Source organism: Corvus brachyrhynchos, unplaced genomic scaffold (assembly GCF_000691975.1).
Source record: "Corvus brachyrhynchos isolate BGI_N302 unplaced genomic scaffold, ASM69197v1 scaffold116, whole genome shotgun sequence".
In the NCBI taxonomy this organism is placed as follows: Eukaryota; Metazoa; Chordata; class Aves; order Passeriformes; family Corvidae; genus Corvus; species Corvus brachyrhynchos.
In genome coordinates this window covers 3,752,652-3,772,433 of record NW_008240221.1, presented here as the reverse complement: position 1 = coordinate 3,772,433, position 19,782 = coordinate 3,752,652, and the positions used below count along the sequence as shown (strand labels likewise).

Below are 19,782 nucleotides of genomic sequence, written 5' to 3'. Positions count from 1 at the left end.
ACTTACCAGCATTGCCTGTATAGATATCTTAGGGACTTTTGGTGAGACCTGGGGCTTGGGAGGAGGGATTTTGTGGTGCTTTAGCTGCTCTGACTGTGTCCTAGGGCATAGCATTTTGGCTTTCAGGACTCCTGTACAGTATGCCATGAGACAGCTGTAGGAGTAACTGCAAAGAGAGGTGTAGCGACATATGAGAACTACAAATATGTAAAATTACCTGTAAGTTCTTTTAAATCACTCTCTGCTTATTATTATTATTTTCAATTATAATCCAGTTATGGGTCTGGGCAGTGTAAACCAACAAGAGAGCTTTGCTTCCCTTCAACAACCCTCATTTTGTGAAGTTACTCTCAGTTTCAGAGACTCTAACTTCCTTACATGCCTCCTCTGCCTCTCTCTCACCCACTCCCAACTGAGATGTCTAAAATGACTATTTCTGACAGTTTGCATTACATTCATGGCTATATCCTGTGTGTGGAAAAACAAAGCTTTAAAACATGATTTCATTGAACTGCAATCCTCTGAGAAATGAGAGCTCTGGTGACAAGGCCTGAGGACGCCGGTGCTCTGGGAACAACACTGGCTGTTGCAGAACTTGGGAAGAAAATAGGAAGTCAGCAATACTTGAGGTCACCTTATTATTTATTTTGCCCCCTCTGAAGATAGCAGCAATTGAGTTGATTCTTACTTGAAAAGAGCTCTCCTTGTATTTCTGGCTTACTTTTAATAACCTGCCTTGTCTCCCCCCATGCCTCAAGCTGTGGTAGCATGCAGTTCACTGATGGCCCAGGCAGTATTTCGAAAGCCATGGGACATGTCTTTCTTCCTTAAAAATCTGTCTAGTGAAAAAGCACTTTCTTATTTTCACAGGTTTGTTATTCCCCTGTGTGGAGGCAGTCCCTATTTTGTTTCCTCCACTGCCATTCTCATCCCCCATATTTCCTTCACAATGTCTTCTCTGTGTTTGGCCATCAATAGCTGGGCTTCACTCTCCTCAGGGCTCCGACTGGTGGGGATTTGCCTTAACAGCCAGTCCTTTGGTAGCAGGGCTTTTTCTAAGACCTCTCACTCCCTTGGGACAAGCTGTCAGCCCACACAACTTGTCACGAACAAGGGAATATTTGAAGGTTTTTCTTAACTCGCTTTCACATTTTTTCACATATTAGTATTTTTTTAGACCCTGTTGTGTTGTTTTAATTGAATCTTGCCACCAAACAAATGAACATTGTGCTTCCACTTCTCAGTTCCTTTATACAGACGTGGCTAAGAGAGTTTGGAGACCGTGCTACCTGCAGAAATGTTGAAGTCCATGCTGTGAATAATCGTGATGAATTACTTTCAAGCTACTCCATACATAAATCTGGTCACACCAGAACAAGAACTGTGGAAAGTATATAACATTAATATATACTCATTACATTCGTCCTTTCACAGGCTCAAAGGCTGTCAGGCTGGCCATGGGGTGGGGAACTTGAAGTAATGAGGAGTTAGATTTAGGCGTTTTACTAGAAAGCATTGCAGTTCTCCATTGAAAGGGTGATGCCCTTTAAGAAACTGTGCTTCTGTGATACAATGCCTGCTAAGGAGTAATGAGTTCTATGTTTGTTTTTGTTTTTTATTGGTGGCAAAGAAGCTTGTCCCATTTTGCAAGTTTATTGAAAAAGGCAGGAGTTAAAAAAACCCCCAACACCTTGAAAACTCAGTTTTAAATTTATAGTGCAGCTTTCTGCTCTCTTTGAAACCAAAGACAAATTTCCTACTGATTTTATCAGGAGCAACATAAAGGCCTGAAAAGAAAAGTAATGCTCTTTCTCCCTCATATGAAAACATGTCATTGGGTTCCTCCCTGGATAGTTTTGGCTGTGTCATTACAAACATACACCAAGGACTGAATTTGGCCTCGCAATGAATAATATTTTGTTTATTCAGTTTGCAAACCTCTACTCAGAATGAAGGCCCCACTGGCCCCAAAATGGGGAGGAGGAATACAGAGAAGGCAGCCATGCAAGGTAGGGTTACTCCTTCAGTGAATAGGGGCTGTCCAGAGCAGGAAGTCAGTACCCAGAGAGAGAATTTTGAGCAGCGATGCCTCATGTTTGCCCTTACATCTGTCATATTGCTCATCTTCAGAGCTGCTGATCTTCTCTCTATTGCAGGGGAGCTAGTGTGGATTCAGTCATCTGCTTTAAGTCCCAGAATGGAAACTTTTGCTGAGGAGCTTTGCTGGTTTGGGTGGATGTCATGTCACATCAGGTGTTTTTCAGAGAAGAGTAGCACTTTAACAGCCAGCTCAAAAGGAGGGAATTTCCTTTCCAGACAGAATGAGAAGGCAGGTCTTTTGTTGATCACCAAGTTTGTGGTTTATTTAATTGGGTTTTTTTTTGTGTGCTGAAGGCCCTAGCTGGTGGTAGGGCTGCCAGGCTCCATTGCCAGCAGCATACTGTGGCACTAGGGCTTATATCTGACTTCCTACAGCTGCAAATGCTGACAGCACTAATATTTCACAATGCCTGGGACACAACCACTGGGATGAAGGACAGTCTTCTAACTGAATTCATGCAGTGAGAGAGGCTAAGGAAGAGTGGCTTTCTGCAGCTGTTCCTTAGAGAACTACCCCCTGCTTTTAAGTTACAAAGCCCGTTGCCATTGCTGAGTCTATTCTTGGTTTCTTATGCCCCAATGTGTTTCATTCCTGACTATTTTTTTACTTTGTGTCTTCCATTTGGACGTGATTTGGCAGAATGATTCAGGTCTCTGTTACCTTCAGACTGAATTCCTGCAATGGAGGATGAGGATGGAGACAAGTTGGAGACTCAGCTTGTGCAAAGAGCCATGTGTTAGTTAACACCATTCTTGATTCACTAGAGCTAAGCCTTCAAGGTCAGGTCCTGCTCATGAAGGCTCCTGTTGAATTCCTTTTATCCTGTGGTTCATACAGCTGTACTGGCATGCAGTTACCTTCCTGCCTCTGACTTCAGTCGTGGTTTGCTGGTCGGCCTGCTCTCATTATGTTAATTGTAGATGCTGGGCCCCTCCATGTTGGGTATAGTTCTACTGAGGTTTGGTATTGAGAAATGCGGCACACCCATCACTGGAGCTAAAGCAAAGAGCATTTTTGTACACAAAGAGAGAGGATTTTTAGTCCTGTATAGATATAAATAATATTTTCAGTTATAAACAAACATGGAAAATTCTAATATATCAATAAGCTTCAGCTTTTAATACTATTTTGTTCCTCGGCATTTAAGTTTTGTCTCCAGTCACGATCAGGTATTTTCACTGCTGAGAGCCTCAGGGGCTGCTTTCTGCTGTGAGCTCTATCTCGGTGATTCACTTCTCTGGTCTCCTAAGTAGTTGGTTTGCTCAAGGTGGTGTAGCTGTTGTTATCCTTGAGAAAACACACAGGTCATGGCTGATGTAGATAACAAAACAGACACTGTTTAAAAAAAACCTCAGTTCTGAGAGCCGATGTTGTTAATAATCCTTGATCTCCACTAGCTGCTTGTAAACTTGACAGTCTGCTTCAAGGGTAGACTGTTGGTATTTTCAGTTTTAACTAACAGGCAGCAGTGCTGTGGGATGCATTTTGGGATATCACTAGGATCAGAAGTATTAAACAGGGTTATAATCTAAACTGGGATCACATCTGAGATTTCCCAGTCAGCACTGGACTCCCTCAGATCAGGTAGCTGTTGAAGCTGTAGTTGGCAGTCACACAAAAAACTAAGAATTTGAAATTGAGGTCAAAGTTGGTGACATGACTCTGTCTGTAATGATGATATGTTAGGGATTTACAGACTTTTTGTACTTTTTTAAAGGTGGGCCTATATAGGAAGACTTTCTGAGTTTTCGTGATTCCTCATGGTAATTGTATTCAACTCAGTTCTACAAGGGTAAATTGGCATGGGAGAACCCACACAGATGAGAAACATAAGCAGTACAAAGCAAGTACGCACCATGATACAAGACCATATGGGCAGATTAAGCCCTACCTAAATGTGGGGTCTGCACCCTTGCTGAACTCTGCCACAGCCCAAGCAGTGCACAGTGCTGGATCCTTAGTGCTGGGAAATAAAAAAGTCCTCTTGTGCACTTTAGTGAAACTGTATCTGTAGGACAGGCTGTATTTATTATGTGCATGTTGGAAAAATGAGGTAAAGAAAGGAAAAAGGGTATAAACATTAAAAAAATCTATACATTTATTTTCAATACAGCATGCTACATGTAGCACAGTCAGTGTACTGCATGACTCTGGGCTCAGTTCAGATCCTGAAATTCCAAAACAGGAGAGTTTCTTTTGAACTCTCTAAGAGAGAGAGAGTGAATTTTGTGTGCATTTGAAGTTGATTTCAGATATGATCCTTGCAATAAAAGCACTTGATGGACATCTGATTTGTGATGTGCCCAGGGCTATGTCATTCTGTGGCATAAGTTGATAATGGGCCCAGCCAGCACACACAATGCTTGTTGTTCCTAGATCAGAACACATATGCAAGGATGGGAATGAAGGTATAATGTGGAGAAGTCAAACACAGTCTCAGGCTTTTCCCATAGGCATGAACAAATCTCTTGATGCCTCTCCCTTTCTAATTTTAGTGATAGAGCTGTTGCTTTTGCAGGAATTTATAATTGCTGTTGGTTTCTTCACTTAGAACTTTCATGGCTTGTTTAAACAGCATTGCAGTTCTGGAGTTCTTTTGCAACATCTTAGGAGGGCACTAAAGCAATATAAAACAGACTAGGCCTGACCCCAGGGAAGTTAAGGCATGGGTTCAAAGAGTCTTACTTGCTCATTGTTTCTGCAATCCAAGGACAGCAATCGTGTTTTGCACCTGGAGTACTAGTTTGTCTGAGGCGCAAATTACCCCCAAATTTTGCTTTCTGTCTTCATGCCTTTCTACAGCTCTTAAGGGATCTACAGGGTTTTTTCCCAACTCTTCTCTAAAAAGATGCCTTTGTTTTTCCTGTCACTGCCATAAATGCTTCCATGTGGGTCCTGGGATAAAGACAAGGATTGTACTTCTGAAAGTGGAACATCTAAATACTTCCCTTACAGCACACGAGGTTAAAGATAACATGAAGTTAATTGCCTGTTGCTGTAATATCCTTGTGGAAAAACTGTTGTATTTCTGAAATTTTCTGAAGCATATTGCAAAAAGTCAGTACAGATTTAATCTTCTGGTCTGCCCAGACTGTCAGTGTGCCCTTGAGCAGGTTATTTTTTCTTTGGGTGACTCAATTTCTTATAACTGAAATAAGAACATTTGCCTAATGTTTTTTTTTTATGCTGGTGTAAGGAGTACATTAAAGACTGTAAAATCCTTGTAGTTTGCAATGGTCAAGCCACATAAGTCATTAAGGCAGATGTTAAAATATCTCAATACACAATCTGGCCAGAAGAGCCTGGGTTCTCCATGAGGTATTGCAGCCCTTGCTTTGCCTGCCTGTGCCAGAATGCTGTACCGCCTTGCGTGTCACTGTTAAACAGCATTTTCCTTCTTGAGAGGATTTGTTAAAGAGCACCATTTTACTCCATCCCAGACAATGCAGACTGACTGAAATCTCTGGGAATGCTTACTGCAGACAGTAAGCTTTGAGGTGATGCTAATACCTCGTAAAGGACCCTCTAGCTAGAGGATCCTGCTGGTGCCTGAGTGTTAACTGAAGATGGTCAGGGTTTCTGTAGTGTCCTAGATCAACACACTTCATTGTAGTTCTCTGCATACTGCATCTTGCATCAGATCTGTCCCGTTAAATCAATGGTATTATTTAAATAAATTATTTTTATTAATTTATTATATGAAAAAGTTTAGAGCAAATTCCTTTGATGTGTGATATCCTAATCACACCCGTAGGGCATTAGCAAGCACAAGGCACATCTGAATGTCTCTAATTCCCTAGTGGTGTGATTATATCTCATAATATTTGCAACCCCCTGGAGCTTCTTTACTGGTATAAATAAATCAATTATTTAAGTCAAATACTTTGATCATTAGAAGCTGCCAGTGAGTGCTTGAATGCCTGAGCTGTGCAATTCACCAGGAATGATCTTGCTTCTCAAAATGCTGAGCAGCCAAGCTGAGCGCTACCAGCACTTCATTTCAATCTGCTTTATAAATTAGATTAGAAGTCAGTTTCCAATACTTCATCCTGGATAGCAAGGAAGGGAGAACTTTACAGGGGTGGAAATATGAGATATTGCTGCCAACAGATCCTTTTATCATTTAACACTGCTGTCATAGGTTAAGTGTGAACTACTGTTCATATTAACTAATAGCTATTGTACTGAAAACTGACACAGGGATTCCAGCTAATGCACCATGAACCTGGTTCACACACACTGCATCATATTAACTATTATTTGCACATATGGATGGAAAGGAGTTTTGAGTCACTTGGGATATATAGCAAATTAGCATTTTATATCATATTAATGAAGTGCTAATTGCTCCTTGCAACCTTTTTTTGTGCAAATTGAATGGGTCCTATTTGCATTGTCATGTAACTGCTGTATTATCTTGCAGCACTTTCATTAGGATGAGGCAGCACAGAGTTCATCAAGGAAAAATATTAGTAATTGTGAGATAATTAGTTATGAAACCAGTATTGTTTGAAGTAGACCAGAATTAGCTGCAGTTAACTTTGTTTTAGCTTGGGAATATTTTTATTAATAGGTTTTATAAAATATCTTTCATTTTGCGTACATTAAACTGACATCTTTACAAAAAGAGGTTCCTGCTTCAATATTTTATTTTTCAGTTCCTGTTTGTCAAGGTGTTTTGCATCACCTAATGAAACATGAAATATAGCAAAAAATATTAAATAAGGGAGTAGTTTATTGCTGGTCATTTGCCTCTAAAATTAATTACAGGTCTGGAGCTCTTTGAAATTGCAAAATAAGGAAATATCTCTAAAGATTTTGAATTTACACGTGTCTGTGAGTCTGATCAAACAACAGTCAAGTCTGTAAAACAATTTAAGAAATGTTGAAGATGTTACAGTTCTAATCATTTGCAGAATATTGTTGATGATCACAGACACAATTCTCCATAGGTGTAAAATAAAGCATGTGATATTTTCAGCCAGTACAGGTATTTTGGAGAAGAGAGACAGGTGGAAAAAATGAGGTAAAAAAATTTGAAAGGTAATTTCATGCTAACTTGGGGATGTTTCCATGATTGTGGAGGAAGCATGATTAATTTCTGAAACCTCTGTGGGAAACGCACCCAGACAAAATGACAAAAATCCCCATTAGAGGATTTAAATGCTTTTGCCAAGAAAAAAGTGAGTTGAACTTTTGGTACACAGCCCTTTGCCAGTCAATTTATCCAGATTTAGGGCCTGCACCTTTTCTTTTTCAGTGAAGTATCGGATATGGACAGATTGCAAGTTACAGCTGAAGGTGGTGTGACAACTTTATTGCTGTTGCATGGGTGACATGTTGTCTTCGATTGGGAAATAGGCTGTGGACTTCCAGAAAGGTATGTACAAAGAAATGCTTTCAAATATTTGTAGTATTAAAACAAAGGTTGTTAATACTGATTGACTAATACTTTCATTCTCTCTCTTTTGGCTGTGTATGCTATGCCTGTCTGTAAATTTACACCTATGTGTTTATTGAAAAGGGAACCTCATCTTAAAAGACAACTGAATGAAGAGACTGTGCATAGTACAGTCTGTCAGAGTATATTCTCAAGAGTCTGCAGAGAAGGGCACTTAAGATTCACACCTCAGACATCCTGAGTACAGAAATAATTGCACAGGACCTTGTCCCAGGCAGGCATGAAGCAATGCAGCAAGGTAAGACCTTCTTGCTGATCTAGGCTTAAGACTTTTTCCAAACAAGCACAAGCAGCTCAGCAGATTTTTCAGACCTGAAGTCTAGATAGGGACATTTGCAAACTGCTTTGTTTTTCCCCTGTATGTCATCCTGGCTTACCTGATGAAAAAAATGTGGATCATCTGGATTTCAGTTGTATTCTGCCCACTCAAGGACCAAACTAGAAATACTTGATTATGGTACTACTTGCATCCAATTTGTACTCAACCAAAGGAACTGTATAAATGAGCAGAACAAAACGGTCTTTATACCTTTGCAAAATGCTTTCTGCCTTGTCTACATAATCTTTAACTTGCTGAAGTCTCTATGGTGAAAAATATTTTCTCAATCTCTTTTTTTTTTTTTTTCCCTTAAAAATACTTTGTAGCTCTTGCTATGGCATTCTGGGAAACTTCAGTAGATGGTTTTGAGAACACAAATATTATTTTATTGGTAAGTCTGAGTGCATCAGCAAAGTCTTACCTGACAGCACTGCACAAGCTTGCTGCATTGCGTGCGTCAGAGTTAAAGTTTTAATGGGCTGGTGAGTTATCACAACAAATGTGGACCCTGTGGGGAATTGTTTACTGTATGTAAGAAGATGAGGAGATCCTGGGTGTGGACAGGAGAAAAGGGTGATGTGGCAACCTCAAGAATTTTATGGGTTTATGTTAAACAAATAGCTGCAGTAACGTAGGAGGTTATCAGGAGCCACAGGAGATCCAAGAGCAAAGCTCTGGTAGAGAGATAGAGGAATCAGATGCACAAACATTCTTCCCTGCTGACAGGTAGGACTGCACTGGTATATTCCTCTGCTAATCCAAATGAGTCTGGAAGAGGAGCTGAGCAGAAAAGGGAACTTTTGGTAAATGAGGAAGGCTGCTTCTTGCTTCACAGGCCACTTCCTATTACATGCTCATCTCTTTTTCCAGGCAGAGCTGACAGGAGTCCTTGCTGAGCTCCTGAAGCTGACACTGGGCTACGCAGCTGCTAAGCTCTAGTTAGAGTGTAAGCCTAACTTAAGCTCATGGCTACCAAAAGTCAGTAACGTTTGACACAGTGTTTGGTGACCTGTGGGAAATGAATTCAACTTCAGTACCATTCCCTACAGTTACTTTGCCTGGTTAGAAAAGCACTCCTGATTTGCTCAACTGACACAGATTTTTTTTTGCTGTGCCCAAGGAAGCAAAGGGTTCTGATCATGAAGCAAAGCCAGTGTGTGTCAAGGATGGGAGACTTCAAGTCAGGCTTGGAGACACCTTGTTGCAATGGCTTGGAAGAGACTTAATTTCTGTTGCTGAGATCTGTATCTCTTATTTGTCTTAAAAAGGAAAAAAAAAAAGATCACTTCCTTCTATGGGCTGATGAGTAAGAAGCTTTTCAGACACCTAAAATGAGTAATGTGAAAAATTAATAGTTTGGAGTCCAAAGCAAAGTTTGTGTGACCTCGGAAAGGGAGGGAGAGAGAGTCTTCAAGGGAATGACAAGAATCTAAAAATATTGATTTCAATTTGCCATGGGAGGGAGCAGGAGAAACAAGCCATTGGAACAAGTTCCTGAAGCTTCCCACTAGCTGGAATGTTGAACAGCAGAGTGAAAACAAACATTTCTGTAAGGTTTACCTTCTCAGAAAAGATTAAATCCAGTCCCTCTTGTCTTGCACTCTGTCACTGGTAGCTTCTGGTCCTGTTTGAAACACCAAAGAAGGCAGAACTTTCAGTGCTGGTGGCTTGTGGAAAAAACCCAAAAAAACTATAGAGGATGTTTTACTTTGGGCAGGGGTTTCAGGTTGCAGAAGGATCCAGCCTGTACACTTGTGAAGGGCTATCCTCAGCCTCTGGAACTGGAGGAAGATGAGGGTAAAGTCATGCTCCATGTTCATCAGTGGTCTTCTAGGAGTGCCTGCATCAGGTAGCCCTCTGCCTTTCCTCAAAATCAGAGTCCTCAGCTCGGATTTCGTGAGGCATCCTGAGCCCACATGATTCAATTGTGTATTTGGTGTGATTTAAGACCAATCACTGTCTCAGGAATGTTGCTCCTGGGTCAGTAGCCCCATAAACCCTGCCTCAGGTGGCCCACCTTTCCCTTGAGAGGGAAGAGCACAGTGTGCACATGTGTCTCCAAATGGCTGGGAAAGAAGGAAGCTTTGATATTTGACATGACTTTTTCCTCTTTGATACGTCAAGCAAAATCACAGTCTCTGTTGCTTTGCATCTTTGAGAATAATGCAATAACTAAAACAAGATGATAAATTGAAATTTGGAAATGGAAATGGCTTAAAATCTATGTATCTGAAGGTGACTGGGCTATTAACATGAGATGAACTTTCTTGTGACCTATATGCATGCAAAGATTGACACCTATACAGGATCAAAGGAGCTTATGAAAGGCTACAGTACATGAGAGGAAATTGAAAGTGTGTAGGTTGTCGATCTCAAGAGTGGCTTTTATTAGTTATTGTACATAATAAGTATTGTGTCAGAAATGAAAGGGATTAACTCTCACCCAAGGTACTGCACCTGAGCAAATATTGTCTTGCCTGGGTGAAATTTGTGCCAACACAAAGAAGACTTGGTATGAGGCTATGTACTTCTTAAGTCTCATTTAAGTCTTCAAAATGAGGATTACTCAGGATTTTAGTGGTACGAAATTATAAGGACAAATTTCAGCCCTTATATTGCTACAGTGTATATCCCCGGGGCTTCTGGAGCAATGTAGAGTCTCACCAGGAGACATCAAAGCTGTTGGAAAGTGCTTTCTGTGCAGATTGACCATTTTCCAGATTTGGGGGGTTTTCAGTCACTGAACTGAAGCTCTGAAAGGCTGTTAGAGATAAACTAAATGGATAAGTGAGTTTTAATGGCTGAATGTTTTATTCTTTGCTGTGTTTTCCAATGGCTCAAGTGCTTTTGTCTATGTGAGCCAGCAGAAGAGTATTTTGCTGCGGTCAGTAGTTTTTTTTGTGAAACACTGTAAATTTTGGAACAGCAGCTGACAGTTTGTTGTTGGAAGTATGAATAGAAAACTCAAAGTTTCAGAATTAAAGTAACAAGTATTTTCAGGCCAGAAGAAGAAAATTCTATGTCTTGAGAACTAAGGAAATATTTTTCATGCTGAATCCTTCTGTCTAGATCTGCTTCCAGCACACGATATTCACCTTTCAATTGCATTCTTGCACCTGTGCCCAGTTTGGACAACTCTTGCTAAATATTTTCTGGTTTATGGAAGAATGGTGAAATGGTTTCACAAGAACGCAGACCATTTACATGACATCCATTCCCATATTTAATTGCCTGTCTTTAGTAATAAGGCATGCCCATGTAAGGCATGACTGTAACCACCAGAGGGGAAAGGAGTAGGATATAGTCTTGTACACACAGTATTTTCAGGAAAATACTTCCTAGGATTTTTTGGTGATTCCCATATTTGTTATGTCTGCCCTTTGTCCTGCTGCAACGTAGACTGAGAGGAAAAGAAATGGGGAACCTCACAGTGTCTCTGTGTAAAGCTGCCTCTCCTGTGTATTGACCTGTTTCCAGGGATATATTGCAGTGATGCCTCTGTTTTTTCCATATATATTCTGAGACACAGAGACCACTGATGGGGTGTGAGAGACTCTGGGACACTTTCATATGAAGCTGTTCCTTCTGAGAGGATGTTGCTGCATTTACAATGCAATATTTTTGAGGGGCTTGTGTCACCTGCCGCTGTCATTACAGTGTACACATCATGAGAATGCTTCCCTTCCCTACCAAGCTGGTCCCTAAGCCCTTGCTGTATGTCTGGCTTACTAGAGTTGCTGGTTAGCCTGAAGGATCATTTTGCACAGTTTTGGGGTTTTCTCCCCCTTTTTTTTTTTCTTACATCCTTTGCAGCTCAAATATATTCTGATCTGATAGTATTAGATCCATTTATTCTGTTTCTCTATTAATTTGATCTTACACATATAATTGTAAGCACTGCATTTTTATCTTGCATTGGTGTAGTAGTTGTGTTCTGAAGGCCATTAATGATCTGAGGAATCCAGGCCAATGCTGGTTTAGGTAAAATGATCACACATGAATAGATCTGCTCTGCATATGCTTCTCTGGCATTTGTGGAGGCCGTAGGGTGGTGGCTCTTCTGTCCTCCATCTAATATTTGCCCAGTGGAAGATCACTGGCAGCATGTCATTGCCCTTACAGGATCGCTGTGAGGTTGACAATACTGCTGTCACCATGATGCCTTAAGAGGCCTCCTAGAAACAGAGACTGGACAGGAGTAAAGGAATAAAATAGGTATTTATTTGACGGGCCTTCTAAGGTACCCCCTGGGGAGCCAGAGGCTTTTGCCAAAGATGGACCCCAAGATGGACAACAGGTCACGAGTTCTTCACACTTTTATAGGTTTGGTTCATTTGCATATCAGGGTTAATTCTCCAATTAAAGCTTCACTTTAATGATGTAGTTTCCCCTCTGCTTGCCCCCCTTAGAGGCTCTTTGGTTTATACTTTTTGGGCCTAGGACGGTCTGGATGTCCTTGAAGAGCAGGCCCAGAGAGGCTTTGTTATGTCTACCTAGCATGAGAGAGCAGAAATTAACAGGCTACACGAAACTTCAGAGTTACACACTAAGCAGTACAGAATTAAAAAAATATAAAAGTTAAAACCTAAGGCATCAACCATTTTGCAGATGAGGAAATTTTTGGCAGAAGAGAATCACACGACATAACCAGCATTCCTCTAACATACATCAGATAGTGATCTATAGAGGCACAAATTCGGTGTTGTAGTACCTTTTCCCTCCTTCGCAAGCTTGGCAGAAGACTTTGTATTCTTCCTGACTTCTGTCCTAGTCAGAATTGTTCTGTCACCTGCTCCAAATTAATTTCTGTAACTTTCCATGATTTCCCAAATAAAAATGTTGTAAACCTCATGTTTACAATGTACATGGAGGTGAGGAGAAATCTCAGAGCAGTCATATCATGGATGTTCAAGTTTGCATCTGCCTTGTTGTGACCGAGCTGTGAGTAAGCACAGAGCAAGCAAGAACCTTTCTGTGCTAGGTGAATTTCTAGGGAGTCTTTCCTTTACATGGTCAACCAAAAGTTTTGGAAAGCAGGATGATTTTGCCTTGGTATGTTTTTGATACATCAAGGCAAAAGTAAGGAAATATCAATTTCTTTATTATTAGGGGGAAAAGTGCATTTAGATTTTTGGTTTGACCAACTTGATCCCACATTGAAGAGAGAGAAGGGGAGACAGAGAAGTCAGAAGTTTTTCTGTCTTACTAATTTCTAGAAAAACATCACTAGTGAGCTTATTAGTATGGCATTTTCAGTGGAAATACAGTATTTCTGCTGGACAAAATGCAAGAATGTTTTATCTCATGGAATTTCCCACTCAGGAATGGAACAATTCTTCATATTGCCATGGCTGCCTCAGCTCCTAATACGGATTTAGCAAGCAGCTCAAAAATACCCATCAGAACCTAAGGACGCAGTTGCTATGGTGGTTTTTCAAAACCTTAAAGGGGTATACCAAAAAAGTCAGGAAAAAACATTTGCTGTAAAAATTGTTGGTTGCAAAATAGGAGGGATCCTGCATTTTGCCAGATTTACTAGCCATTTGTTTTGATTTCTCCCACAGCAGGTTCTGCCTTGAATAGACTACAAAATTTGATTCTGTTGTGTTTTATGTGCACTGAGCCCAAGCAAAAGCCTTCTGTGATAATGTCAGTGCCATTTTGCTCTTAGAGATTGTAGCTTTCAGCTTGATGCTTTCTTGTAATGACACTACTATTGGTTCATCCTTGTTTTGATGTTCTTTTGATGTAAAATGTGTTTTCTGGATGAATGGGTTTGCTCCTTGTTTATAATTCAAATTGCTGAAGCCTGTTTTCACTGGATTTTTAATTATATAGCTTTTAAATCCAGAGTTCGTTTTCTTTGAGAAGAATCCTCATAAGGCTTTTAAATACCAGGGTACCACTTTTTGTTTAGGAAGTCTCTGAGTCACAAAGTGCTGCAGGAGACTGTACTGAGGAGGTATCACTGTGTGCTTACCCTGATATCACACTGTTTCCTAAGTTCGTGTAATTGCTTAGTGATGGAGGCATGATGGATGTGTGGTCTCACCTGGTACAGTTCTTTTATATCCCCATACACAAAATGTGTTTATGTCTTCATTCCTCATGTCTTTTTAGAATCTCGCTTTCTGCATTTCTTGTTATATTATTGGAAGTCAGAAAAGGGTAAACATTTAGGGTAATATCCTAGCAGAAGTCCCAGACTGTGGCTGTGTCAGTACACTAGCAGAGCCAGGAGCAGTAGTGTTGGTGACCTGTGGAGTTTGGGTGTTAGCACACTCCGGGGCATAGTTCTGCCTGTGCCAGCCAGTGCTCTCTGCAGTTGGGCCTCGAGATGGGTCAGGGCAGCAGCGTGAGCCAGGGACTATTCCAAGCAGGCAGATACGGACGAGAACTCCTCTTTGGGGAGTGAGCAGAAGGATAGAGTTTAGCCATATGGACACAGGCTGTGCCATAAAACTTGTGCTCAGGGGCAGGGAATTGGCCCTGAACTGCTGTATTTTGTATTCCAAGGCAGGCCTGTTGATTTCTGTGCTGCAGTGCCAGGCTCTAAGACAGAATGCATTTACAGCTCTCTGTATACAGGACGTAATTTTAATGCTTGGCTCCTGCTGCAGATAACGTCACAGCGAACTTCAAGAGGATTGTTTTTGTCCCCAGAACCTTAAGCTGGAATAATGACTCTAATTTATTTATGCACATTTTGACAGCTTGTTATGTTTTATTCCATAAAGCTAAATGTGGTCTCAGCACCTTGGGGTTATTGCTACCAAGTAATGATGCCAGGGAGAGATAGGAATTCTTGTCTCTGAGCAGGGAAGATCTTTTCCATTCTGTAAGGATTTAAAACTACTGTCCTTGTGTCTGCCTATGTGTTTGAGAATGTACAGTGAAACTGAAGGGTGATGTGTCCTAGCTGCATAACTGAGTGGGAACACATCGACTCTACATCAACACTGAATTCTTGAATAACCCAGAAACCAGTGACCTTAGCGTGGGAGCTGTCACATTCATACAAGAGATGGGGAGCTCTGTCCTAGAGTAGAGACCTGTAAATGCTTGCTCTGTAATGTGATTCAGTTTGTTTCGGATCTGCTGAATGATACAGATTGGGTAGCCCCTTAAGAGAGACTCAATATCTCTCTATGGAGGTCTGAAAGATAGACACCTTCTGGTCTGAAAGGGTTGTATCATTACTGGGTGTGTTTTATGTACCCATAGTATTTCCAGGGTCTAATATAATGCTTTAAGTTTGATAATATATTGGCAGCTTATGAAGGTGTTCATAGGAGCATTGAATAGTTTTTTAAATGAGTAGAATATGATATTAGTGGGTAGAGGGCAGTTTTGATGAGGAATTTAAATGAAAACAAAAGAAAACAACTGTAAAACCAGAACACTGGTCACTGGATTCTGTATGATTTTGAGTTTCTTTTCCTGTTATCTACAGCAATATCTATTAAAGAAAACTGTGAGGAAGCATCCCCAAGCACCACATTGTCTACAACTGAGTGTTAGAAGAGTCCCTGGCAGGCTTTAGACCTGGAACAACTAGATTTCTCTCAAATAATTTACAGGCACCATTCAGGGATGAGCTCCAACCCAGCACCTATTCTGAATAGGTACCTGACCATCTTGTTTTGGAGGTTAAGAAGGTTAAATAGTATGAATGGGAAATGTTTGCAGACAGTAGCTGTAATCCCAAAGAAACGTCCCAGACTTGTTCAGTTGTCTAGTGCAGCTACAGCTAATGCAAACTTACTTCTCTAGCATATACATTGGGAAGCCCTGTTGAAATGGGGAAAGGGAGAAAGAGTATGCTCAACCTAATACAAGATATATGGGGATGACAGAAATCACATTAACACAGACTCTTAATTCCTTCCTGAATATCTTCTATTGGCTTGTAACAGTAGTAGCACAAGAAAAATAACATTAATGACAGGCCATTGTGGATCCCTGGAGTCTCAGTAGGGGCTGCTGAGAGACAGAGCTGTAAATATGTCATGAAGGACTGAAAAGGAAAAGGTACCACTCTAGGGGGGAACTCAAAGTGTAGGTGTTGGCTCATGTTCACTAACCTGGGTGATGGAGCAGACTGATCATTGCCTTTGGGCTTTAGTCTGTGTTTTAATGCATTATTTTTTTTATACTTTCTCTTAATCGACTACTCCAACAGCATAGTTTCCACGGCCAAGTTTATTTATAGTCCACATGGAGAACATGAGTAGTTACTCCTTCAGAAACAATAGGAAGACGTTGCTCTGCTGCTGATACAGATGCACTGATGAGAATGATCCTGTTACCATTCAGCTACTAACTCCTTTATCAAAACTTTAACTAGGTTTATAATCCAAGAGAAAGAGCTGTGGCCACACTGGGATTCATCAAATTCTAGTGGTAGAAGTTTGATTTTCTCACTCCTGCCCTGAGGGAACGATCAAAGTCTGTCTGACAACTGACCGTCTTTGCAGTCCAAGGAAGATCTGCTTGAACGTGGAGAGTGAGCTGAATTCCCACCTTTTTTGGGTTGGCATTTCATATCAGGGTTTGGATCTCATATTGTGTGTGTCTCACAGGGATGGTGAGTTTATCAGGATGGCACTTGTGTGTAGGTCTGTGGTCACTGTGACAGTTCCTGGTTCTAAAGTAATTTCCTGGAAAAATAATATCAAAATTATGAGTGTTAGTCAGCAATTTTTAAAATCAAATGCAGCTGAAAAGATAGATATACAAGAACTTGGGCCAAATCTTGGTTATAACCTTATATCTGAACTATGTACAGTATGGCATGCTTCACTATCCTTTTTGTGAGAAGGTAGAAACTGGTTCCATTTCCTGAGACGGTTGCCATTCCTGTTAGCAGAGGCAGAACTTGAAGATCATTGAAGAAATGGCTCATTGGGAGTCTGATGTAAGTTCTACCATCAGTGAAGTGTGCTGTTGTCATCCACAGGCATTTTTCACTCTAGTATTTTGACCTTGGCTTCTAGTCCTAGCCTAAAATGTCTGGTTTCTTTTCAGAAATGGCTGGTCCTGACACATAGTGAATAATGCACAGCCTATATCTTTTTAGGTCCTTGCCCTGGACTCTGGTTCATCTTGCAAAATGCACACAGTTAATCTCTGTTGTGTCCTCTTTTCAGAAAAAAGACCGTGGCAACAAGGAGTAGCTTATGGAATTCCTGACAGCAGGTGTTTCTTTTAATTTGGCTGCTATAGGTGTTTTTGATATACTAGCATGATTTTTTTGTCTGTTAATTCATGTGAAAATGAATTATGGAGCTGAGGCTTGGACTGCCATACTTTAAATTACAGTCAAATGGGACCTTTGGATGTTTGGAAAGGCCAGCCACTGAATGCTTTCCTATTTTCATATACTATGGAAGGGAGTTCTCATCTTCGTTCCTGCTCCAGAGAAATTGACCCTGCAGGACAAGGGGGTGATTAGTTTTCTGTCAGATAAGTAAATATATTGTGGCAAACTTGAAAGCTCATCTTCTTTTCTAACTTTTCCATTAATTTTGTGGCTAGACAGCTAAAAATAAACTGCTTTCTAGATACCCTAGTCTCCAGCCCATCAAATTGTGTACTTGCGTATATTGAGCTACAGCCCACAATAACTTTTAGCATTTTGCAGTATATGGACAAATGGAAGTAGGAGATTGTGACTTTCTGTGACTTTTATAAGGAGTTGGCACAAGGTTATATAGTTTAATTCAGGCTATATTTTGCTAGCTTTGGCACATATGGAATAGCATTTTTCTCTGCAGTAATCTTACCTATATAATGCTGTCAGAATCTGTCCTACCAGCTGGAGTGAGCTATTTCACACTGTATCTGATATTGTTTCCTTTTTATCTATTGAGGCAGAGTGCTTTGCTGTATATCCTGATATCCCATGGCTCCCCTTTTGGAGCTCTGTTCACACATCTTGATTCCATCTGTACTCTTGAAGAGGCCCGCTAGGTAGAAGATGTATCTGTCAAACACATGTCCACTCTGGACAGCAGCCCTTTACGGGTCACGCCTTGAAACATCGCTAATTTGATTTCAAAGGGAGCTATTACAAAATGCCTTTTGTGTTGTAAGGCCTCTGGAGAAGGACCTCAGTTGGACACAGCGAAATGCTGCAACTGCTATAGTCATGGAGTTCCTTGTTGGAACAGATATAAGAATCAGTCATGTCTTTGTCTTGGAGACCTGTACCTCTTCAGGAGAAGTCCCCTGATGTGAGAGGGGGATGGCTGAATGTGTGTTAAAAGGTCCAGGGGACAGAATATTAGTGATCCACAGCATCCATCAGATGCTGTCCAAAGCTGTTGAACAACCTCAGGAAATGAGTGGTAATCTGACTCTTGTTTGACTACCCTGAGTCCTGAGAATGGCGCAGTGGGTGCAGAGGGGTGATGTACACATCTGTGCACTCCCCGGCAGTGCTTTGAAGATCTGTGTTGCAGCCTGTGGCTTTTTATGATGCGGTCATGTGCATTTTTAAGACTTAGAATTAGACACCTTTGTGCTTGAAGTTAAGCATGACTGTGACACATTCAGCTGTCACTCTTACAGACTTGGTGCGAGAGCCATATGGAAGGGAAGAAGTATCCTAGACCCAAGATGCAAGTTTATGGATTGCATGATAGGAGGCCAAACACCGAAACAGCATCTAACAAAAGTGAGTACTTGGTCAAAATTTCCAATTCTATTTGGTCAAACTTCCAACATAAATAAAACCATTGTCTTGAAGTAGTGGCTTTTCCTTCTGGTAAGCTGTGAATCTTCCCCCACATCTAATTCACTATTTTCAGTTAGGTACAGTTGCTCATAGGCTGCTCAATCTCTGAGCACATTAGAGCCATAGTAGTAGCCTGTCTGGCATTTGTAAACAGGCAACACTTGGGACTTCATAATACTCTAACTCAGTGCAGTACTGTGCCAAAATAAAGGTCATTTCAATTTCATATTATGTCACGCAGTTTTGAAGTGACATGTGTTTAATGATTTTTCTCCAGTAAGTGAACGATAGCAAGTATTAAACTAATACACTTTGATGATATGCCCACAAAAAAGGCAAAAGCTTTTCAAAAACATTAAACTAATATTTCACCAGAAAAAAACCCCACAGCACATAACAAGGATTCCAGCTCCTGCCCAAAGCTTCTGCAATGAAGAAAATCAGACTTCTTGGCCTTTTCCAGATGACAGTTTCCAGAAGTCTCACTGTAATTTATTTTGTGTGTCCATCGCTACAGAGTGAGGCTGATGCCGAGGTTTTAACTTTTATATTTTTCTGATTCTGTACTGCTTAGAGTGTAACTCTGAGGTTTCTTGTAGCTTGCTAATTTCTGCTCACTTGTGCTAGGTAGACATAACAAAGCCTCTCTGGGCCTGCACTCCAAGGTCACCCAGACCTTCCTAGGCCCAAAAAGTATAATCCAAAGAGCCTCTAAGGGGGGCAAGCGGAGGGGAAATTACATCATTGAACTGAAGCTTTAATTGGAGAATTAACCCTGATATGCAAATGAACCAAACCTATAAAAGTGTGAAGAACTCGTGACCTGTTGTCCATCTTGGGGTCCATCTTTGACAATAGCCTGTGGCTCCCCCGGGGGTACCTTTGAAGGCCTTTCAAATAAATACCTATTTTATTCCTTTACTCCTGTCCAGTCTCTGTGTCTAGAAGGCCTGATAAGGCATCAAGGCTGATCTTCTGATAGAGACACAAGAGCATGAAGGGTGCAAGTGGAGCTTGTCACAGAATCTGTATCACAGACCTCATAACAGGACCACTAAAGGAGTGAAAAACTGGTCCTTATGTGTATGAAGCCTATAATTGTGCATAGATATGTTTAAAGTCTTCTCATTTAGCAAAGCCTTCCTGTCTTCCAACTCTGCCTA

The 19,782-nt window shown here is 40.8% G+C and overlaps 1 long non-coding RNA gene across 1 annotated transcript in view; it reads left to right on the top strand.

The window, feature by feature from the left end:
• Positions 1–19,782, top strand: part of LOC108449281 — a 181,453-nt gene that overhangs the window by 24,811 nt on the left and 136,860 nt on the right. The window contains exons 5-6 of the long non-coding RNA XR_001865430.1: positions 7,362–7,481; positions 7,626–7,800. This is a non-coding gene — a long non-coding RNA (uncharacterized LOC108449281). The remainder of the gene's footprint in view (positions 1–7,361; positions 7,482–7,625; positions 7,801–19,782) is intronic.